Genomic DNA, 21953 nt, shown 5'->3' with positions numbered 1-21953 from the left:
TAAATAAAAATCGTTCCACCCTCCTTTTCAAACACTCAACGTGGCATAGTTTTGTTTTTGTTAAATCTAATTGTTACACAATGAAATCAGTATCGATTATGGAAATCTATTAATTTCGATAAAGTTGATAGCAATTCTATAAACCCCGCCTACTTGACCCTAAAAAATCTAATACTACCATAACAATTAATTACTGTACTCAGTTCTCATCCACTCAAAACAACACACACAAAAAAAAGTCAAACAACACACATTCGTAACCTGTCACCCGCATGCGCGGCATTGCTACGTTAACTGTTTAATAAAACTATTATATAACACTAATCTAGCTTATGAAGGACATTGTCACTGAAAACACTATGGTGTTGCTGAAAGACGAAAAGATTCCATTGGTTGTTAATGAAAAAACTGAAGTTTATCCCTCTATATAAATCATACATCAATATGATTTTACATTTTTTCTGTTAAGGTTGAAGATGGCGCTGTACTATTTGTAGCAAAATTAATTCAAGCTTTGTAATTCTATAATTTCGCTCTGGTTTCTTCAAACAAAAGATTTAAATGCTAAGCTTCAACATGTTTCACAGTACTGTTCTTCGTCTAAGGCTGTGTCCGTCAATTGGTGAATATTTGTTGAATCTTGAATTAAGTTTTGCTCTCCTTTCAGTGATTCAAGGTACATGTTATTTTACAGAATTTTGAAATTCCTATGTTTTTAAGGATTCCTAACCTAATGTTTTTACTCGGCTTTAATTATACAAGTCTTGAGATTGAGGATTTCTTCATTTAAATACAGAATCAAAAAGTAAAACTCAAGTCCTTTCTCAAAAGCCTCAATGGCTTGCAACATAGGGGAAAACAGATAACGTTTGTAGAAAATGTTACTCAGAAAAAAATGATATCCCACTGGAAACTCAATTATTTGTCATATGCTAGATTTAACTGGCGGAGAAAAAATCAAACAAATTTTTCATAGTCATTCTAAGGGCACTGACAGAAAATTATCCAGGGGGGGGGGCGAGCGTCAAAATATCAGTGGTGGTTGGGTGACAGGGAATATATTTCAGGAATTTTTTTTCCGTAGGAATAAGTTTATTTTAAATACTTATTGGAAAACTTTCAAATAAAAAGAGCAACTAAATTGTTCGCAAAATAAAATAAAATACAGTAAATTTTAAACGACAAGGATTCCTGGTAAAGGGATCGATTAATTTAGTTAATAATATGTTTAGTTATTATGTATTTAATTTAAAAGAAAATCAAATTCAAACCGAAATTATAGAAAACTTTAGTGCTTCCGTAGATTATAACAGATGTAGAATTATCTTTATACAATTTTCTACTCCTTAGAATAGTTTATAGAAGGAGTAGAGATGCTCAAAAATCATTCTGCCTACATAGATACCACGTTTTGATTTTAGTACGGCTATGTAAAATGTACCTCTTTCATAACGGGACAATTTTCCCCTCGAACTGAAATCCGTTGTATATTCAGACACTAAAAAAATAGAAGAGCGAAAGAAAAACAAAATTTAAGCTTACTATCCAGCTGTCAAATCAGCCTTCTTTATTTTTACTGTCGTATTCAACTAAATAAAATGAACAGGTTTAACAAAATTTCGTCACAAGAGAATCGTATCAAATAGTTTGTGATTAAAAACAGGAAGTAAAAAGTGACTTGGACCAACATTCACCAAAACTAAAAATGGAATTATCATGGCAATTGCTATACCGGCAGTATTGGCTTTTTATGTTGATTCTAAATATATAAAATTCTTTCAGTTTACTTTTACCCACCCAAAACCAAAAGCCTGAGAAAATTTGCCGAATTTCTGAAAAAAGGGGAAACATCCCCAAAAAAGAGAGCGATCTTATTGAAAACCCCTTTGTGAGGTTCATTATATCAGTGAGCCCTACCGTAGAGGTTTCAAGCTCCAATTTTCAAAATGTGGAATTTTGCTTCTTTTTTTTCAGAAGAAACATCGTCGATGCGTTGTTTTGTTTTTTTCCCAAGGGTAATTGTATCAAACCGAAGGTCCAAAATAATTGGGAGGGAGCTCATTCAAACGTAAATTTAAAGCTCTTTTTCAGGGGAAAGTTTTGTTTTCATGTTATTTTAGGGCACCGAACTACGACTTTACCCTGAAGAGGACGAATTTGCGATCAATTTAAAATTCTAATGAGGTAATTGATTTAGAAGTATCAATAACTACATTTAAGGCTTCCAAATTAAAAAAGAAGTAGTGTCATGTTGTACTTGACATTAGAAGTACTTGACAAGAAGTACTGATTCAAGTTAATTCAGTACAGGATTAAAGTTGATTCGCTGTATTTGTAATTAAATTAGGCTACTTTTGGTAATCTGTAATTGCGTATCAGCTATAATGCAGGGGGGGGGGGGTGAGTCGTTGTTTAGGTGGTGTAGGGTAGATTCCTTAAAAAGTACATTTAATGGAAAAATTGCTTACTCTTCATGAGGTTTTAGATAAATGATGAAAGAGATAAGGTAGGAGTAGGAATTAATCAAATTGTTTCTCTCTACAGCTAAAATGTTACATTTCCAGAATCTACCAGCACAGAGGTGGAAAAAGTAAGACAGGCCATCATCACCCTGCCAGGAAACTTCTTGGGGATGGCGAATACTGCTTGAAACTTAGTTTTGAGCAATTTTAAAGGGTGGTATTTTGTTGTTTTATTTATAAAAATTACTTTAATGTATTTATTGATAAGAAAATCGTATTTTAGAGGTTTTGATGTTTTCAGTTATGTAGAAGGGGAAAAGTCTCACAGAATTTCTATTCATACAAACAATAATACTCCTTTTCATCCAACCAAAATTCTTTAGTAGTAGTATTAACAAGGATTTTTTACAAAAATGCTATTCATCTAATTTTTGAAGTATGTTCAAATTGTATCTAAAATTGATATTGCAGATTTAAACGTAGTACGGTAATTATCAATGTATAATTATTATTTACGCATTAAAAAAGTAATTAGCCTGGGATTTAATGGATCGGTACCTCAAATTTTATCTTGGTTAAGCCTGGGTATGATTTGGAAAACAATCAGAAATTAGATGAAAAAAAATCTTTTCATATGAAAAGCAAGGAATAGATTTGAAAGCTATTTGAACAGATTATTCTTTATATGAAGGGGGCTATCTCCCTTTTAGCTCCTTACTCTATACCGTGAAATTTGGCTCTTTTAAATTTTTGAAGAAAATTTGCAATTCTAAAGATAAGATTTCAAAGCACTAAAAACTTTTGTTTAATGAGGAAGGTGTTGAAAAGGAAGCAGCCCCCCTAGAGAGTAATTTATATTTGTTTTAAGTTTTAAGCTTGGTCTTTACTTTAGTTGGAAAACTTTTTTCTATTTGTTTAATTACAGTTCATCAAACTGTGAAGTTTTGTGAATACAATAGTTTTGGTAATATGGAAAAAAAGATCAATATTTCAATGACCTCTATTTGGATTTTCATCAAACAGTTCATGGTAGCCAACTGTAAGGAATGACCTGGCTCAATAGTAATTAAAACTAAAAAAAAATGAGTTTTGATGCCAATAGATATATCAAAAGAATTGGCTTACTATGCTGATTCCAAATACTTAAGTATCATTAAATTGTGTCTTACCCATTAAAAGCTAGGAGCCTGAGAAAATTTGTCTGATTCTCGAAAAAGGGGGAAAGACCCCCGCCAAGTTACAGAATTTTTAATGAAAATTACAACATCGGATTCAAAGTATCAAATAACCCTACTTTAAAAGTTTTAAGCTAATATCTGCAAAAATGCGGAATTTTGTAATTTCTACCATAAGAAAGATCACGGATGCGTGTTTATTTGTTTCTTGTTTTTTGTTGTTGTTTTTCTCAATGGGTGATCGTATCGACCCAGTGAACCTAAAACTTCGAGAGAGGGCTCATTATAACGGAAATTAAAAGTACCCATGCCCTTTTTAAGTGACCAAAAAAATTGGAGGGCCACTAGACCCCCTTCCACACCACTTTTTTCCCAAAATCGTCTGATCAAAATTTTGAGATAGCTTTTTTCTTCAGCATAATTGAAAATCCCAATAACTGTGTCTTTAGACATAAATTGACCCCTTACATTTCCTGGGGAAAGGTTTTTAAGCTATGAAATTTATCCATTGTTTTATTTCCTTCTGGGAAGTATGCATACATTTTTGGGAAGGGAGGGTAGGACAAATTTTCTGCTGGGAGGATTTTTAGAGGGAAGTTTTCCCGGGGTGAACTTTTCTGGGGGAGTTTTACACTGGGTGAGTTTGCCAGACCTCCTATACGAAAGATTTTCATGCGTCTTGCTTTCTCTTTACTGATTCTATTTTATACTTGGAGATGCTTAGGGTAATTGTCCAGGGTAAATATTTTTGCCAGGATTGAATCACCCAGAGGCTATTTCTGCGGGGAGGAGGATTTTTTCCCTGAAGGTCGAGCCAGGTATCCTAGCTTTATATGAAAAACGATCAAAAATTAAATTTTAATAAAACAAGTTTTCTCAACTGAAAGTAAGGAGTAACATTAAAACTTAAAACGAACAGAAATTTTTATATACACGAGGGGGTTGCCCCTTCCTCAATTCCTCGCTGCTTTCGCTAAAGTCTAAATTTTGTCCCAATTCTTTAAAAATAACTCCTAAAACACAAGACTCGTTCAATTAAAACAATTACTAACCTTTTTTTTTCATGACGCTTGGTACTAACCAATCTTATTTTAAATCCTGACAAGATCCGGTAACATTGGGGGGAGTTAGAGGGGGGGGGAACCTAAAATCTTGGAAAACGCTTAGAGTGGAGGGATCGGGATGAAAATTGGTGGGAAAAATAAGCAGAAGTCCTAGATACGTTATTGACATAACTGGAACGGATCTGCTCTGTTTGGGGGAGTTGGGGGGGCAAATTCTGAAAAATTAGAAAAAATGAGGTATTTTTATCTTATGATGGCGTGATCGGATCTTGAAGAATATTGTGTCTCAGAGCTCTTATTTTAAATCCCGACTGGATCCGATGACATGTGGGGGAATTGAGGGGGGAACCTAAATCTAGGAAAACACTTAGAGTTGAGGGGTTGGGATGAAACTTGGTGGGAAAAATAAGCACAAATCCTAGAGACGTGATTGACATAACTGGAACGGATCTACTCTCTTTGGGGGAGTTGGGGGGGGAGGGTTACTTCTGAAAAATTAGAAAAATGAGGCATTTTTAACTTACGAAGGAGTGATCGGATCTTATTGAAATTTTGATGTTTTGAAGGACATCATGTCTCAGAGCTCTTATTTTAAATCCCGACCAGATCTGGTGAGGGGGAAGTCGGGGGGGGGGGGAACCGAAAATCATGGAAAAAGCTTAGAGTGGAGGGATCGGGATTAAACTTGGTGGTAAAAGCAAGCACAAGTCCTAGATACGGGATTGACATAACTAGAACGGGTCTGCTCCCTTTAGGGGAGTTGGGGGGAGGGTTAATTCTAAAAAAATAGAAAAAATGAGGTATTTTTAATTTACGATCGTAAGAGTGATCGTATCTTAATGAAATTTCATATTTAGAAGAACCTCAAAACTTGTATCTCTTGTTTTAAATTTTGACCAGATCCAATGTCATTAGGGGGGGGGCGGAAACCTTGGAAAACGCTTAAAGTGGAGAGATCAGGATGAAACTTGGTGGAAAGAATAAGCACAAGTCCAAGACAGGTGACTGACATAACTGGACCGGATACGCTCTCTTTGGTGGAGTTTTGGAGGGGGGAGTAATTCGGAAAAATTAGAAAAAATTAGGTATTTGTAACTTACGAACGGGTGATCAGATCTTAATGAAATTTGATATCTAGAAGGATCTCGTGGTTTAGAACTCTCATTGTATGACCCAGTGATATTAAAGGGAGTTGGAGGGGGTAACCGGAAATGTTGGAAACCAGATATCTTTGAAAACACTTGAAGTGGAGAGATCGGGATGAAACGTGAAATTCGAGGTATCTTACGAATGGGTCATAGGATCTTAATTAAACTTGATATATAGAAGAATTTTATGTCTCAGATGCTCCATTTTCAATTCGAATCGAATCTGGGGACATAGAGGGTTGGAAGGGGGAAACAGGAATCTTGGATACCGGAAATCTTGGAAAACGCTTAGGGTGGAGAGATCGAGATGACATTTGATGGCAAGAATAAGCACAAGTTATAGATACGAGATTGACATAAATGGTACGGATCCGTTCTCTTTGGGGGAGCTGGGGGTTGTTAATTTGGAAAAATTATAAAAATTGAGGTATTTTTAACTTAAGAATGGGTGACCGGATCTTAATGAAATTTGATATTTTGAAGGTACTCATGTCTCAGAGCCCTTATTTCAAATCCTGAATAGATTTTTTGACATTGGGGGAGGTTGGAGCGGGAAACCGGAAATCTTGGAAAACGCTTATAAATGTCGTAGATACGTGATTGACGTAACCGGACTGGATCCGCTCTCTTTGGGGAGTTCGGTTGTGGGGTTCAGTGCTTTGGCGAGTTTGGTGCTTCTGGTTGTGCTAAGACTTTGAAAATTGGTAGGCGTGTTAGGGAGCTGTACAAATTAACTTGACAAGGTCGTTTTCCCCGATTCGACAATCTGGGGGGCTGAAGGGGGAGGGAAAATTAGAAAAATTGAGTTATTTTAAACTTACGAGTGGGTACTCAGATCTTAAATAATTTTGATATTTAGAAGGACCTCGTGACTCAGAGCTCTTTTTTTAAATCCTGACCGGCATTAAGCCTCTGAATTTCCTTTTAAAGCAATCTATTGATTCTTAGAATTTTGCTAGAGCTCATACCATATGAGCTCTTGGATCTTCCGACTTCGTCACAAGTGCCATATGACCTCTTAGCTCTTGTTAAAGTGCCGAAAAACAGTAGCGTGAAGATCGGTGTGTTGAGGAGGAGCTAACCCCTCTCATACTCGTAATAATTTCTGTTCGTTTTAAATTTTAATGCTGCTCCTTACTTTCAGCTGAAAAACTTATTTTTTATTTATTTAATGAACCTTAGAGACAAACGTTTGGCTAAAGACAATGTAAAAAGTATGTCAATTAAAGTAAAAGAATATAGTAATAAAAAAATAGTAATTAATTAGAAAAAATACACAAAGCAATAGCCTACTAGCAAAGATGAAGATATTAACTCCCAGTATTCAGTTCTGTTGAGCAATGCCGAAACGTTGGGCGAATATTTTTTAACAATATCGACAGTTTTGAACTTGGTTATCAAACACCAAAATATTTAATACCTTTAGACACATTTGTTTATAAAAAAGTAACGCATTATCAAAGTAGTTTGTCCAAAACAAAACATTTTAAGTAAAATTAAGAAAATCAAATAAAAAATTTTAAGTCAATATTTTTATTCTAATTTTGTATACCAAAAAAAACAACAATATATTCGACACCATTATGCTTTATAACTATAAAACATTAAATCTTTTTCAAAGTGACAAGTAGATAAATACAATCACTTCTGGAAAAAAAATAAATGATACAAAAAAACGTATAAGTTCGGTGGGAAAATACAAAAATTCCTAGCATTCTGTTCAAGAGAAACATTTCTGATTATAGTGGCTTCATATACCAGCTCATGGGTACTTTTGCAATGCGGGCAAAAGTTGACGGCATACTATTTACGAAATTGCCCCTTATGAAGCTGCTTTCCTTGTTACGAAATTTCTTTTGTGCCAATAACTGCACTAGTTACTAATAAACAAATCAAACAGTTTGTGGTAACGAATCAAACAGTTCGTGGTAACGAACTGTAGTAAGGAGCGACCCGGCTCAATAGTAACCAAAACTCTAAAAAATTGAATTTTGATATCAATTGCTACATCAAAAGAATCGCATTTTAATGCTGATTTTAAATATATAAGTTTCATCAAGTTTAGTCTTATTTATCAAAAGTTACGAGCCTGAGAAAATTTGCCTTATTTAGGAAAATAGGGGGAAACATCCCCTAAAAGTCGTAGGATCTTAACGAAAATGACACCATCAGATTCAACGTATCAGAGAACCCTACTGTAGAAGTTTCAAGCTCCTATCTACAAAAATGTGGAATTTTGTATTTTTTGCCAGAAGACAAATCACGCGTGCGTGTTTATTTGTTTTTTTTTGTTTTTTTTTTTATTTTGTTTGGGGGTGGGGCTGAGGAGAGGGGCTATGTTGGAGGATCTTTCCTTAGAGGAATCTGTCATGGGGGAAGAAAAATTCAATGACAAGGGCGCAGGATTCTCTAGCATTACTATAAGAAAACAATGAAAAATAAACATGAAAACGTTTTTTCAAATGAAAGGAAGAAGTAGCATTGAAACTTAAAACGAACTGAGATTATTACGCATATGAGGGGTTCTAAAAATACTTTAGCATAAAGAGCGAGGTATTTAGGGGAGATAAATACCTTGCTCTTTATGCTAAAGTATTTTTAGTAATTTCAACTATTTATTCTACGGCCTTTCTGATTCAGGGGTCATTTTTAAAGAATTGGGACAAAACTTACGATTTAGTGTAAAGAGCGAGGTATTAACGAGGGTACAAACCCCCTCGTATACATAATAAAAATATAAGGTTATGAAAGTTTGTTACGTAAGTTAATTCTTAAGTTACGTATATTTTTTACTAATAAAAACGTTCGTTAAAAATTAAAAGTTCTAGTTGCCTTTTTAAGTAACCGAAAAATTGGAGGGCAACTAGGCCTCCTTCTCCACCCCTTATTTCTCAAAATCGTCTGATCAAAACTAAGAGAAAGCCATTTAGCCAAAAAAAAGAATTAATATACAAATTTCATTTTAATAATTTATGTGCGGAGAGCCAAAAACAAACATGCATTAATTCAAAAACGTTCAGAAATTAAAAAAAAAAAAACCAATTTTTTTAGCTGAAAGTAAGGAGCGACATTAAAACTTAAAACGAACAGAAATTACTCCGTATATGAAATGAGTTGTCCCCTCCGCAATCCCTCGCTCTTTACGCTAAAGTTTGACTCTTTGCCACAATTCTAGTTTTTTAAACAATTGAAAGCTTTAGCGTAAAGAGCGAGGGATTGCGGAGGGGACAACTCATTTCATATAGGGAGTAATTTCTGTTCGTTTTAAGTTTTAATGTCGCTCCTTACTTTCAGCTAAAAAAAATAGTTTTTTTTTTATTTTTGTTGTAAGGAGCCACCCGGCTCAATAGTAAAGGAAGCTCTAAAAAACGGAATTTCGATACTAAAAGCTACATTAAAAGAATCGGATTTTTATACTGATTTTAAATATATAAGTAGGGCTCATTCTAACGGAAATGAATAGTTCTAGTGCCCTTTTTAAGTGACTAAAAAATTTTTGAGGGCTCCAAGACCCCCTCCTACACTCATTTTTTCCCAAAGTCAACGGATCAAAATTTTGAGATACCCATTTTATTCAGCATAGTCAAAAAACATAATAACTATGACTTTGGGGATGACTTACACCCCCTCAGTCCTCGGGGGAGGGGCCGCAAGTTAAAAACTTTTACCAGTTTTTACATACAGTAATGGTTATTGGGAAGTGTACAGAGGTTTTCAGGGGAATTTCTGGGTTTAGGGGGGGGGGGGGTTAGGGGAGAGGGATATGTGGGAGGAATTTTCCTTGGAGGAACTTGTCATGGTGGGAGAGAAATTCAATGAAGGGGGCGCAGAATTTTCTAGTATTATTATAAAAAAAAAACAATGAAAACATAAATATTAAAAAAAAAAATTTGCCGAAAGTAAGGAGCTGCATTAAAACTTAAAACGAATAGGAACTATTACGCAAATGAGGGGTTCTTCTCTTCCTAAATACCTTGCTCTTCATGCTAAAGTATTTTTAGTAATTTCAACTATTTATTCTACGGCCTTTGTGATTCAGGGATCATTCTTAAGGAACTGGAATAAAATTTAAGCTTTAGTGTAAAGAGTGAGATTTTAACGAGAGGACAAACCCCCTCATATACATAACAAAAATATATGAATATAGAAATTCGTTACCTAAGTTAATTCTTAAGCTACGTATATTTTTTACAAATAAAAACGTTCGTTAAAAATTAAAAGTTCAAGTTGCCTTTTTAAATAACCGAAAAATTAGAGGACAACTAGGCCTCCACTTCCACCCCTTTTTTCTCAAAATCGTCCTGTCAAAACTAAGAGAAAACCATTCCACCAAAAAAAGAATTAATATGCAAATTTCATTTCAATAATTTATGTGAGGAGAGCCAAAATCAAACATATATTAATTCAAAAACGTTTAGAAATTAAATAAAAAAACTATTTTTTTTTTACTGAAAGTAAGGTGAGCGACATTAAAACTTAAAACGAACAGAAATTACTCCGTGTATGAAAGGGACTGTTCCTTTTCAACGTCCCGATCTTTACGCTAAAGTTTTTTACTGTTTAATAAAGTAGAATTGAAAGAAAGAGTCAAACTTTAGCGAGAGAAAGAGTCAAACTTCATACATACCAACAATATACTCATTCTCATATGGGGTTCCCATCTAGCCCATGTTCACTGGACTTTTTGTAGTCAATTACAGACAGTTGAATTTTTTGTTTCCGGCCCAAATCTCTTGGTGTATAATTGCAAGTTCACTTGCATAAGAGTCGAGGCAGATTGCAGGTGGTTTATATTCATTGCCAAATTTGTCAATATATTGCTTCCCCCAACATGAATGAACCTGTTAGAACCTCCAACAGGTTGAACCCAACCCACCGTGAATTAGCATGAGAGGGTGAACTCTAGTTCAGCATTGTGGAGTGATATGCATGAGAGGAAAATTTTCATGCAAGTCAACTTGTAGTCAACCTGCGATTGTTCCCCAGCGAGAAACTCCAACCGGTACGACTCTAGTTCGGCATTGTGAAGGGACACGTTTGCACGGAGCATAAATGGGAGACAGTAACAACGGCCATCAAAGGGGTAAAATTAACCTGGACAATCTGTCTTGGCTTTTTTCTACAATTGGCCATGACTTCCACTTTTCCCACAACTATTCCCTTTTTTTAATTCAAAAACCCCTCATTTCCGAACACGACTATTGTCTAACAGTCTATTGTTGCTTACAAGTGTTTTACATGTCTCACAATTGCAATCGGCCTATTTTGGGTATCTGCTAACCCTTCATCACAGAGTAACACTTTGGTTTTGTTTCTTCGCTATCTGTTACACGCTGAACTTGTCAACCCATCTAGGTTCTGAAAATGATATATTCCAAAAAGAGTTTTTTCCTGAACTGATGACACAATCCGTAATCACATGGCTATAGGTTAAGTCAGGTTTTAAAGAAATACAGAACATCGAAAACAGGGACTAAATTGACTTTACAGACGGTTGAACTTTATCCTTTTCAATCGTAGACATCGGGACTGGTGAAAACTTGCGACATCTTATACAACCTATTGGGTATTATGATGCTGTCCGTAACTGTTCATGACCATTGGATGACCTTTATCCTTTTCAATCGTAGACATCTTGATGGATGAAAACTTGGAACAATATCTTATATAATCTAGTTGGTATTATAAAGCTATCCGTAACTTTACAGGATCAAAATACCATAGATGATACTCTATTAATTATTACGAAAACTTGGGACATTATCTTATACGACCTATTGAGTATTATGAAGCTGTCCGTAACTGTTCATGACCATTGGATGACCTTTATCCTTTTCAATCGTAGACATCGTGATGGATGAAAACTTGGAACAATATCTTATATAATCTAGTTGGTATTAAAAAGCTATCCGTAACTTTACAGGATCAAAATACCATAGATGATACTCTATTAATTATTACGAAACTACCTCATTGTATCGTTTGCACCCGTTGCGTAAATACTTAATTCTAGGTTACAGTGAGTGATAGACCATCGACACAAACTTTCTTGCCGTCAGATTTACAGAGATCGAATACAATGTGCACCAATTTGCACAAATTTCTAGCCCAAAGTGAACCGATTCTTACTTACAAGTCCCTCTCCCGTGATAAGACATCAATTTCACCGGAAACAAATAAATGGGTACACCAACTATCAAAAGTTTCAAACCCCTCATCACTGAAGATGATTGTAGCTTAACAGCCGATTATTACTTACAAGTCCCCTACAAGTCTTACTTACCAACACTGGAACCAAATTGGTCTTATCATCAAATACACCGGAAACAAATAATAGGTACACCAACTCGCAAAAGTTGCAAACCCCTCATTGCAACTAGCAAAAGTTGCAAACCCCTCATCGCTGAAGATGATTGTAGCCTAACAGCCGATTATTACTTACAAGTCCCCTACATGTCTTACCACTGGAACCAAATTTGTCTTCCATCAAATACAACGGAAACAAAAAATAGGTACACCAACTAGTAAGAGTTGCAAACCCCTTATTGCCGAGGATGATTATGAGCTAACAGCCGACTGTTGCTTACAACTCCCCTATATGTCTCACAATTGGTATCGGCCTATTTTTGGTTTCAGTGTGTACCTTACTACTGAAGTTGTCAACCCCTTTAAACTTTCAAACTGGTATATCTCATGAAGGAATTTTTGTACAAAAAAATGGATGACATATACTTTGATCAGCTCATCAAAAGCTATCGACTGCCGTCGAAAAAAAAAATCTATCTGTCTTAGTTCAAAAGTTGACTTTTTTGCCGTAGGCCAACTTTCTAACGTCATCACATAGAAAGGAGCAAAAGATAAACTCTAATTTCTTTAGCAATGAGAAAACTTTTAAAGTTTAAGAGGCACATCTGATACCATTTCTCTACCGCAATCCCAAGTGCGAAAAACCGAATGATAAACTCAGCTGAAATCACGAACAGAAATGGGTAGAAACAATAGATGGCAGCACTTTCGGACCCGTTGGAAAATGCCGCTCTTTTGGTTCTCTAAATTTTTCTATTTATCACTCAAAGAAGATATATTGGCTGTGCGGCAGGGTAACTGTCGCATATATTTAACACTTATAGATTTTAGTCCATCTTCAATTTGAAACTGGTGCCTGCCTGCTTGCCTGCTAGAACGGAGCTTTCCACTCGAAAGCAGAAACATGGTTTGATGAAACGAAAGCTTGGCTGCATAACTTCAGATAGTCCTCTCTGACATAGGCTATACAACTCCTCTTTACTTCACACACTATAGGCTCTGGCTCAAGGACAAGCAAAAACCATCCTTTTTGGCCCCAGGCAAGAGTTCAACGAAGCTTTCCAAAATGTAAAGTCATATTCATCAATCCGGCCTAAGGTCCAAACTTTCCGTAAAAACCGCAGAGGTTAGACCCTTACCACTTTCTAGGAATAAGCTGAAATCGTGGTGCTAGGAACAAAAAAAAAAAAAAACACGACAAAACCAAAGTGTTGCTCTCGCAACACAATGACACTGTGTGCTTCCATACCGTATTTGGAATTTCCTGGGAGCAGCTTGGGGAGTTGGAAATTGAAATTTCTAGGTTATTTTGAAGTAGCAAGCGGCCTGAGGACTTCTACTTTTCTGATTAGCTTAAATGTCTATTTTCGATCAACAAAAAGAAAATGCACTTAATGAAAGTTATAGTTTATTCACATCTAAGGAATTTAGTTAAACAGTTAAAAAAAACTAAATGTGTATTCCTTATATTAACCAACAATAAAACTATGTCAATTAAAAACGAATAAAAATTAATTTCAAAAATATTTTGAAATAAGAAGTTTTTCTAAGAGAAATAAAGATAACATATTTTATTTTTTACGAAACAACACTTCTAACATCGTTACGATCTTCTATAAATTCATAACTTGACTTACAAACCAAAAGCCATATTAAAACCTAAATCGGGCAGAAATAAATTATGATAATAATCCCGATTTAAACCAAAATTATCAACAATCAATAAATACAATCCAAAAGGAACAGAAACTAACTAGACCTACGTTGTCCGGGCAACGTGAAGTGTTGCGGCAACCTTTGTCCGACTTCGCCGGCTGAAGTGTTGCGAGAGCAACACTTTGGTTTTGTTTCTTTGCTATCGATCAGTAATCACATGATGAAAGGCTATTCCTCACTGTTGAAAAAAGAACAACAAAATAGTATCGAAAGAAGGGACTAAATTGACTTTGCAGCCAGTTGAACTTTATCATTTTAAATCGTAGAAATCGTGACGGCTGAAAACTCGGAACAATATCTTATATAATCTAGTTGGTATTATAAAGCTATCCCTAACTTTTCAGGATCAAAATACCATAGATGATATTCTATTAATTATTACGAAAATATCTCATTGTTTTACATTCTCATTTGTGCTTGTTTCATCACTATCGGTTAGATGATGAAGTTGTCAGCCTATTAAAGTTTTTAAAACGGTATGTTCTAACAAGAATGCAATTAGTTATCCCATGACCAAAGGCTATTCCTCAGCGTTGAATAAACAACAACTACAACATAATATCGAAAGAAGGGACAAAATTGACTTTGCAGACAGTTGAACTTTATCTTTTTCAATCGTAGACATCGTGACGGATGAAAACTTAGAACAATATCTTATAAAATCTAGTTGGTATTATAAAGCTATCCGTAACTTTTCAGGATGAAAATACCATAGGTGACACTAATTATTACGAAGCTAGCTCATTGTTTTACGTTATCGTTTGTACCCGTTGCGTATACACTTAATTCTGTCAGATTTAAAGAGATCGAGTACAATGTGCACCAATTTACAGAAATTTCTAGCCCAAAGTGAACAAATTCTTACTTACAAGTCCCTCTGAAGTCTTAAGAGTCTGTTCAAGAGGACTCTTTTGTCTTAAGAGTGTCCGTTAATGGTAAATTGTTTGTTTAGCATAAATGTTTTGGATGAAAATAAAAATGTCTATGTCTATGTCTCTCCCGTGATAGACATCAAGTTCACCGGATTTCGTTTCAGTGTGTACCTTACTACTGAAGTTGTCAACCCCTTGAAACTTTCAAACTAGTATACCTCATGAAGGAATTTTTGTACCAAAAAATGGATGCAATATACTTTGATCAGCTCATCATGAGCTATCGTTTGCCGTCGAACAAAAAAATTCTATCAGTCTTAGTTCAAAAGTTGATTTTTTTTTTGCCGTAGCCCAACTTTGTAACGTCACCACTTAGAAAAGAGCAAAGGATAAACTCTAATTTCTTTAGCAATGAGAGAACTTTTAAAGTTTATTAGGCACATCTGATACCATTTCTCTACCACAATCCCAAGTCCGAAAAACCGAATGATAAACTCCGCTGAATTCACGAACAGAAATGGATAGAAACATTAGATGGCAGCACTTTCGGACCCACGGGAAAATGCCATATTTTTGCTTCTGTAAATTTTTCAATTTATCACTCAAAGAAGATATATTGGCTGTAAGGCCGCATATATTTAACACTTATAGATTTTAGTCCATCTTCAATTTGAAAGTGGTGCCTGCCTGCTTGCCTGATAGAACGGAGCTTTCTACTCGAAAGCAGAAACATGCTTTGATGAAACGAAACCTTGGCTGCACAACTTCAGATACTCCTCTCTGACATAGGCTATATAATTACACTTCACTTCGCACACCATAGGCTCTGGCTCGTGGACATGCAAAAACCATCCTTTTTAGCCCCAGGCAAGAGTTCTGTGGAGTTTTCCAAAATATAATGTCATATTCATCAATCCGTCCTGAAGTCCACACTTCCGTAAAAACCGCAAAGGTTAGACCCTTACCAGTTTCCAGTAATAAGCTGAGATCGGCGGCATAGGAAAAAAAAAAAAAAAAAAAAAAAAACAAAAAAAAAAAACGGTACAAAACCAAAGTGTTCCTCTCGCAACACAATTAATAACTGCATCGAGTATAGTGTTAACAGATAGTGCTCTAGTGAATCCCAAATCAAACAAAAATTGAAATGAATATTCTGGTCAAAATTAAAATGAACTTAAATTACCACAAACAAGAGTTGGGCTACCACCCCCTAAAGCTTCCGAAGGCTACAGTGTCATTCGTGCTTTGCCGTATTTGCAGTTATAATAAAATTGCAAAAATCCTCATTTTGGTGGATATGAGGTAGATGTTAGTCTAGATTCTCCTTTAATGCAGCAATAAAAAAAAAATTGGCACAGGAATATTTAAAGCCCAATATGCCCAGGTTTATTTCAGTTTTAAATTAGAAACTAGTCGTAAAATTATAGATGTTCAAGGTAGTATAATCCTTAATTTGCTAGAATCACAAAATATGGCAATTATGACTAGATTTCTACCAAATTTTCTTCTTTGGTATCTATAACCTTTTGTCTGGTTAATCAAAATGACCTTTTCTATCATTGTGAAATCCTTTAATCAAACCAATTATTGAATTAGTAAACAGGGAAAATCCATGTGAATAGAACCTTGTGATAAAAGATAGTCAGAATAGAATGTTCTGTGATGAATGTAACGAAGATAAACTTTAATTACGATTGTGGGGTTTTATCTTAGAAAACATACTTCGTTAATAAATCTGTTTTAATTCGATATAGGAGAACATTGGATGACATGTAGATAGATTTGGTTTTTCTGCATTCTTTTCTATAGTTTTAAATTAGCTTTCTTCTGTTTCGTTTATCTATCACCCCTTCTTTTCTTTTTCTAATAGGAAAATTTCTCGGATCTATAATAATAATAATAATGAAGAGGCCTTTGATCTTTGTATGGCCTTTCCCCCCAAAAAAACTTGCATACTCTAAACAAACAAAACTTGCATAGTCAAATGAATTAGAAACTGTAGACTTATATTTGTCCTTAAATAACCAGGGATGACCACGAAAATTTAACTAGTAGCCAATTCATCGAAAGCCAATCATGTCCTTGGAAAAGTTACCAAATTAGGATGCCTTAAGATTAAGTAAAATTCAGCACTTACGCTCCTGCACCAGTGTTAGTTCACTTAGTAAAATATCGTGGTTACCACAATGAACACTTTAGAAATCAAACAGTTCGTGGTAACGAACTGTAGTAAGGAGCGATCCGGCTCAATTGTAACCGAAACTCTAAAAAACGGAATTTTGATACCAATAGTTACATTAAAAGAACCGTATTTTAATGATGATTTTAAATATATAAATCTCATAAAGTTTAGTCTTACTCATCAAAAGTTATGAGCTTGAGAAAATTTGCCTTATTTTAGAAAATAGGGGAGAACACTCACTAAAAGACAAAGAATCTTAACGAAAATCACACCGGAAAATCACACCGTCAGATTCAGCCTATCAAAAAAATCCAACTGTAAAAGTTTCAAGCTCTTATCTACAAAAACGTGGAATTTTTTATTTTTTGCCAGAAGGCATATCACGGATGCGTGTTTTTTTTTCAGGGGTGATCGTATCGACCCAGTGGTCCTATAATATCGTGAGAGGGCTCATTCTAACGGAAATTAAAACTTGTAGTATCCTTTTTAAGCGACCAAAAAAAGTTGGTGGGCACCTAGGCCCCCTACCACGCTCATTTTTTTCCAAAGTTACTGGATCAAAATTTTGAGATAGCCATTTTGTTCAAATTAGTTGAAAACCTTATAACTATGTCTTTGAAGACGAAGAAATCCCCCACAGTCCCCGGGGGAGGGGCTGCAAGTTACAAACTCTGACCATTGTTCAAACAGTTCGTGGTAACGAACTGCAGTAAGGAGCAACTTGCCTCAATAGAAACCAAAACTCTAAGAAACGTATTTTTACGCTGCTTCCAAATATATAAGTTTCATCAAGTTTAGTTTTACCCATCAAAAGTTACGAACCTTAGAAAATTTGCCTTATTTTAGAAAATAGGGGGAAATACCCTCTAAGGGTCAAAGAATCTTAAAAAAAAACACACCATGAGGTTCAGCGTATCAGAGAACCTTACTATAGAAGTCTCAAGCTCCTATCTACAAAATTGTGGAATTTTGTATTTTTTTTTGCCAGAAGACAGATCACGGATGTGTTTATTTTTATTTTGTATTATTCTTTTTTCTTCTTTTTCCCCAGGGGTGATCGTATCGACCCAGTGGTCCTATAATATCGTGAGAGGGCTCATTCTAACAGAAATTAAAAGTTCTAATATCCTTTTTAAGCGACCAAAATAATTAAAGGGCACCTAGGCCCCCTCCCACGCTCATTTTTTCCCAAAACTAATGCATTAAAATTTTGAGTTAGCCGTTTTGTTCAGCATGGTCGAAAAACCTAATAATTATGTCTTTTGGGACGACTGGATCCCCCACAGTCCCCGGGGGAGGGGCTGCAAGTGACAAACTTTGACCATTGTTTACACAAAGTAGTGGTTGTTGGAACATGTACAGAAAATTCCAGGGGGACTTTTCACGTTAAAGGGTTGTCGGGGAGGGGTTAAGTGGGAGGAATTTTCCATGGAGGAATTTATCATGAGGGAAGGGTATTTGTTTCCTCCATAATACCTCACTCTTTACGCTAAAGTATTTTTAGTAATTTCAACTATTTATTCTACGGCGTTTGTGATTCAATGGTCATTCTTAAAGAATTGGGACCAAGTTGAGGCTTTAGTGTAAAGAGCGAGGTATTGACGAGGGGGAGAACCCCCTCATATGCGTAATAAAAATCTGCAATTACAGAATTTCGTTACGTAAGTTAATTCGTAAGTTACCTATATTTATTACTAATATAAACCTTCGTAAAAAAATAAAAAGTTCTATTTTGCCTTTTTAAGTAGCCAAAAATTGGAGTGCAACTAGGCCTCCTCCTCCACTTTTTTTTCATCAAATCATCCGGTCAAAACTATGAGAAAGCCATTTAGCCAAAAAAATAAATCAATATGCAAATTTCGTTTTAATTATTCATGTGCCGTGAGCCAAAATCAAAACATGCAATAATTCAAAAACGCCTCGCTTTTTACGCTAAAGTTTTTCTTTTAAGTAGAGTTGTGAGAAAGAGTTAAACTTTACCGTAAACTTTACCGTTAAACTTTACCATCAACTAGTATATATATATATATATATATATATATATATATATATATTATATATATATATATATATATATATATATATATATATATATATATATATATATGTATATATATATATATATATATATACAAATATATATATATATATATATATATATATTATTCTTTATTTTTCTTTATATTATTCTTTATGGTTGATTGTGTATGGCTATGCTGTTTGACCTATGTGGTTGTATGGATGAGTAGGGTTAAGGCCTTGTTCAAGTGCTGGTCTATATTAGCTACTAATTTAGGAAAACAGTTTTCCCTTTTTCCTTCTATCTCCTTTCTTTTTTTTCTTTTGTTTGTGTTTGTGCTGTTGCATTGATTATTTCTCTTTTCATCATATATATATATATATATATATATATATATATATATATATATATATATATATATATATATATATATATATATATATATATATATATATATATATATATATATATATAAATAAGTTGTCTGTGTGTGTGTGTCTGTCGAGTGACGTCATGTTTGTGTGTCGACTGACGTCATATATTCGACTAACGAAATTACAGACCGGGACATCGGGACACAAATGAGGACCGGGACATAGAGAATATAAATGACGACCGGGACACTCAAAGAGAAAGCGACCGGGACACAAGGAATGTTCGATTAGAAATCACTATCAACAAAGCACGGGGACACAAATGACGACCGGGACACAGGGAATATAAATGACGACCAGGAAACTCACAAGAAACTCACAGACTGGAACACCAGAACACAAACGACTACCGGGACAAAAATGACGACCGGGACACAGGGAATATAAATGACGACCGCGACACTCAAAGAGAAATTACAGACTGGGACACCGGGACACAAATGACGACTGGGACACAGGGAAGCAACAACAACGGGGACGCCGGGGGGCACAGGGGGATATATAAATGACGACGGGGACACAGGGAATGTTCGATTAGCAATCACCATCAACAAAGCTCAATGACAATCATTAGAATAATGAGGTATATATCTGAATACAGATTGTTTTTCCCATGGACAATTATATATTGCGTGTTCAAGAGTCGGTAAACCTGACAATCTATTTATATGTATAGACAATGGGACAGCCAAGAATGTTGTATATTCGCAAGTTTTCCGTAGTTAAATATTTACATATATATATATATATATATATATATATATATATATATATATATATATATATATATATATATATATATATACATACATATATATATATATATATATATATATATATATATATATATATATATATATATATATATATCTATATAAAAATAAGTTGTCTGTCTGTCTGTGGATCAAGTGACGTCATTCAAGATTTGCTTTGACGGTGACGTCATTCAAGATATTTAAGACATTTGTTCACGGAAAAATGTTTAATTGTAAAATGACTGAAGAACCTACAATGGCAACAGCCGAGGAAGCTGCTCAAAGAGTTTATGCCAAAAAACTTGCTGCTGATAGAGAAAGTAAGAAAAGAAAGCGTTCCGAGGAATCACAAGAACAGCAAGAAAACAGGCTTGCGGCTAAAGAACGCAAAACCGCGCAGTTAGATGAAAATCCACCTGGACAGCGAGAGTCAAAACATATCAAAACTGAAAATGATAGCGATGATGATTGGCTTGGCGATTTTGACTTGGATAAGGTCATCAATGTCTACCAGATTTAAGTTAAAAAAACAAAGGTTCGTCGATATGTACTTCATAGTGACGCTGAAAAATAAAGAAGAAAAAGAAAACTGAAAAAGGAAAAAAGGTAAAAAACTAAAAAGAAAAAACACTCAAAGAGAAATTACAGACCGGGACACAAATGACGACCGAGACAGAGGGAATATAAGTGACGACCGGGAATCTCAAAGAGAAATTACAGACTGGGACACCCGGACACAAATCACGACTGGGACACAGGGAGTATAAATGACGACCGGGACACAGGGACACAACTACAACGGGGACGTCGGGGGCACAGGCGGGATATATAAATGACGACCGGGACACAGGTATTGTTCGAATAGAAATTACAGACCGGGACACCGGGACACAAATGACGACCGGGACACAGGGAATGTAAATGACGACCGGGACACAGGGACACATCATTAGAATAATGAGGTATAGATCTGAATACGGATTGTTTTTCCCATGGACAATTATATGTTGCATGTTCAAGAGTCAGTAAACCTGACAATCTATTTATATGCACAGACAATGGGACAGCGAAGAATGTTGTATATTAGCATGTTTTACGTAGTTAAAAACATATATTTATATCTATCTCTATTCACAGGTGGGACACAGGGACACAACTACAATGGCGCGTAACTAATATGGCGCGTAACGACTTACGCGTGCGGGGGGGGCTTGGGGGGGGTGCGAAGCGCCCCACCAGCTAGATGTTGGGGTGCTACCCCAACAGCTAGTATATATATATATATATATAAATAAGTTTGTGTGTGTGTGTGTGTCTGTCGAGTGACGTCATGTTTGTGTGTCGACTGACGTCATGTTTTCGACTGACAAAATTACAGACCGGGACACAAATGAGGACCGGGACTTAGGGAATATAAATGACGACCGGGACACTCAAAGAGGAAGCGACCGGAACACAAGGAATGTTCGATTAGAAATCACCATCAACAAAGCACCGGGACACAACTGACGACCGGGACACACGGAGTATAAATGACGACCAGGACACTCAAAGAGACATTACAGACCGGAACACCGGAGCACAAATGACTACTGGGACAAAAATGACGACCGGGACACCGGGACACAGGGAATATAAATGACGACCGCGACACTCAATGAGAAATTACAGACTGGGACACCGGGACACAAATGACGACCGGGACACAGGGAAGCAACAACAACGGGGACGCCGGGGGGCACAGGGAGATATATAAATGACGACGGGGTCACAGGGAATGTTCGATTAGCAATCACCATCAACAAAGCTAAAGGGCAAT

The 21953-nt window shown here is 35.5% G+C and overlaps 1 protein-coding gene across 1 annotated transcript in view; it reads left to right on the top strand.

Annotated features, from left to right (window-relative positions):
* Positions 1-597: 597 nt before the first annotated feature.
* LOC136026181 (large ribosomal subunit protein uL16m-like) overlaps positions 598-21953 on the top strand; it is a 235760-nt gene continuing 214404 nt past the window's right edge. Inside the window, exon 1 of the mRNA XM_065702503.1 lies at positions 598-676. The gene's annotated coding sequence lies outside the window, so the exon portion shown is untranslated. The remainder of the gene's footprint in view (positions 677-21953) is intronic.

The sequence above is a fragment of the Artemia franciscana genome, chromosome 4 (genome assembly GCF_032884065.1).
Source record: "Artemia franciscana chromosome 4, ASM3288406v1, whole genome shotgun sequence".
NCBI lineage: Eukaryota > Metazoa > Arthropoda > Branchiopoda > Anostraca > Artemiidae > Artemia > Artemia franciscana.
Note: the sequence above shows the minus strand (reverse complement) of the source record. Positions and strands in the feature narration are given on the sequence as shown.